A 2721-nucleotide genomic window follows, 5' to 3' on the forward strand; every position below is an offset into this window, starting at 1 on the left:
CTTTACTTGTTTCATGAGTTACTTGGGGTTGAGCAAGACTACTTTTGTGTATTATTATGTTCTTTTATACAATATTTAATTTTTAATTGGATACTAATTATTTCCATTTTTGTTGAACCTTGTGAAATTATTTAATGGTCGTTGTTATTTTTGTTACCCCACCGTTCCTAAATATAAATCTTTTAAGAGATTTCTACATACGAAGCAAAATAAGTGAATCTACACTCTAATTTATGTCTATATACATTCGTATGTAGTCCACTAGTGAAACCTCTAGAAAGACTTATATTTAGGAACAGAGGGAGTAGTTTTGTATTGACTGTCTTGCACGTACTTGATTATCATCGATGATCTATGGGATGTATCAGCATGGAGTATTATTAAAAAAAATCTTGGTAGTAGATTAGTAGTAACTACAAGAATCAAGAATGTGGTTGAGGCATGTTGTTTGAGTTACCACGAGCACATCCTTGAAACGATAGCTCTTAGTGAAGAAGACTCAAGGAAATTGTTTTTTGGTAGGATATTCAGCTCTGAAGAAGCTTGTTCAGGACAACTCAGAGATGTTTCAGTTGAAATTCTCAAGAAATGTGATGGTCCGCCACTTGCTATCATTAGCATATCCATCCTATTATCAAATGAAAGTTCCAAACAAAACGAGAGATGGAAACATGTAATGGATTCTTTGGGGTTAGTGTGTGGCATAAATCTCACCTTTGAAGAAATGAGGCACATTTCGAACCTCAGCTAAAAAAATCTTCCTCACCACCTCAAGACAAGCTTCTTGTAACTTGGTATATTTACAGAGGACAATACAATATATAGGTATGATCTGGTAAGTCTATGGATATCCAAAGGTTTCATTAGTAAAACATATGGACAAAGTCTAAATCAGACTGGTATAGGTTATTTCAATGAGCTTGTCAACATTAGCCTAATTCAACCTGTATGGACTGAACGAGATGGGTCGGTGATATATTACAAAGTACATGATATGTTGTTGGATCTTATCTTGTACAAGTCTGCAGAAGATAATTTTATCACTATATTAAACAACCCACAGGACATTACATGACAGTTACAGAAGGCCCGTCGGACGCTCTTCAGTTTGGATGGTGAAACATTGCCAGGGACATTAGTATGTCACAAGTACGACCATTTGCAAACTGGAGAGGCTCCAAGAATATACCTTCTCTCGCGAAGTTCAAGTATCTTTGAGTTTTTTTTTTGTTGACTTTAATTCTAGTTCTGCTGATGAAACCTGGAAAATCGACCTGACAGGATTGTGCAGCTTAAATCAGCTGCGACATATATAGATTCGTGGCAGTGGTAAGTGTCGGCTAACGAAACAGATTAGAGGGCTACAAAAGTTGGAAATAGTTGATATAGATGGATCATGTACCCCAATGGATATTTTTCACCTGCCACACTTGTTGTCTCTCTTTGTTCGATTATTCCGAAAGCTGCCTGAGGGCAGTGGTAAAATGACATCCCTCCAACATCTGTCTGCGGTTGTCACAATGGAGAACTCACGCGATAGTATCAAGGGCCTAAGAGAGCTCATCAATCTGATTACTCTGTCTCTCAACACAACTTTTTCTAAAGACGTAGACATGAATGTTCTGAATTCTTTTTTAGGAAAACATTGTAGCCTGAAGTGACTGCACATACATTCATTTGATTATGGGATACATGAGGCACTAACCTTGTCACCTCCTCCCCCCAACCTTGTGACACTCTATATGATTAAACCTGTGTAGGCCTTGACCCATCTTGATCCATGGTGACGTGTAAACAAAGTTTCTTTGTAGACTTTGAATTACATTGACTTGTAGGAATAGAAGACAATCAAAGAATATTTTTTCCTCACTTTGAATGATTGGTATTTGCTTAGGCTATATCAGCAAGTATATAGACAAAATAAGTTTTTGAAAATTAAAGTGTAGTGATGTCCGAGAAGTGGACAACTTGTTGTGTAACCGTTGGAATTTATTGATGGCACGAAGAAGTGCATGTAATGTATACGATTATAGACACAAAAAGTTAAGAACATTTTACTCGGTAAATGTGTTCAATTTCTCATTCTTATTAGGAGCACATCTAGGCTATAATGACCGTCAGAAGAAATTGATGTCTTGAGACACACAGGCTGAGTCTTCATCTTTGTGATAATGTCCACTAAATAATATAGTTTATTGTCAGTTCTTGTTCTCCTAATATTTAATGTTTGTGTGTGCGCTTACAATTAAGTAATTCATTGACATTTCTAATTCATAAATAAATGTAAACTTTTAAGCTAGAGGGAAAAGAGATGTTAAACGTTTAGTAAAGAACTCGGGCAAGATGTCGGCCCTGGCAACTACGTGCGAACGACGACGATGACCCTTATTTTTATGTTGCGACCTTTTATTTTCTCATTATCATTGTATTATATATTTTTAAAACGGGACAAAAAAGGGGTAACAAGAAAACAAAAATATGTGTACATACATCATGATTTTCAAAATTAATACTAAATTAATAAAGAAATAAGTTTTTTTATTCCACATTGATAATTTATATCAACCTTTTTTACCTATATAATAATTTTCATTAACATGGATATACAAAGCTTTATCCATACATGAAGCTTAGCTCAAATCCTATTTATTGCCAACCTGTATTATTTTTAAGTTTAGTTTTGTTGTGACGAGTCCTCTTAAATAGGATATAAGGAAACTG

The 2721-nt window shown here is 35.1% G+C and overlaps 1 pseudogene; it reads left to right on the plus strand.

Annotated features, from left to right (window-relative positions):
• Positions 1-334: 334 nt before the first annotated feature.
• LOC123442228 lies at positions 335-1760 on the plus strand (annotated as a pseudogene).
• The last annotated feature ends 961 nt before the right edge of the window (positions 1761-2721 follow it).

Source organism: Hordeum vulgare, chromosome 3H (assembly GCF_904849725.1).
Source record: "Hordeum vulgare subsp. vulgare chromosome 3H, MorexV3_pseudomolecules_assembly, whole genome shotgun sequence".
NCBI classification, from domain to species: Eukaryota; Viridiplantae; Streptophyta; class Magnoliopsida; order Poales; family Poaceae; genus Hordeum; species Hordeum vulgare.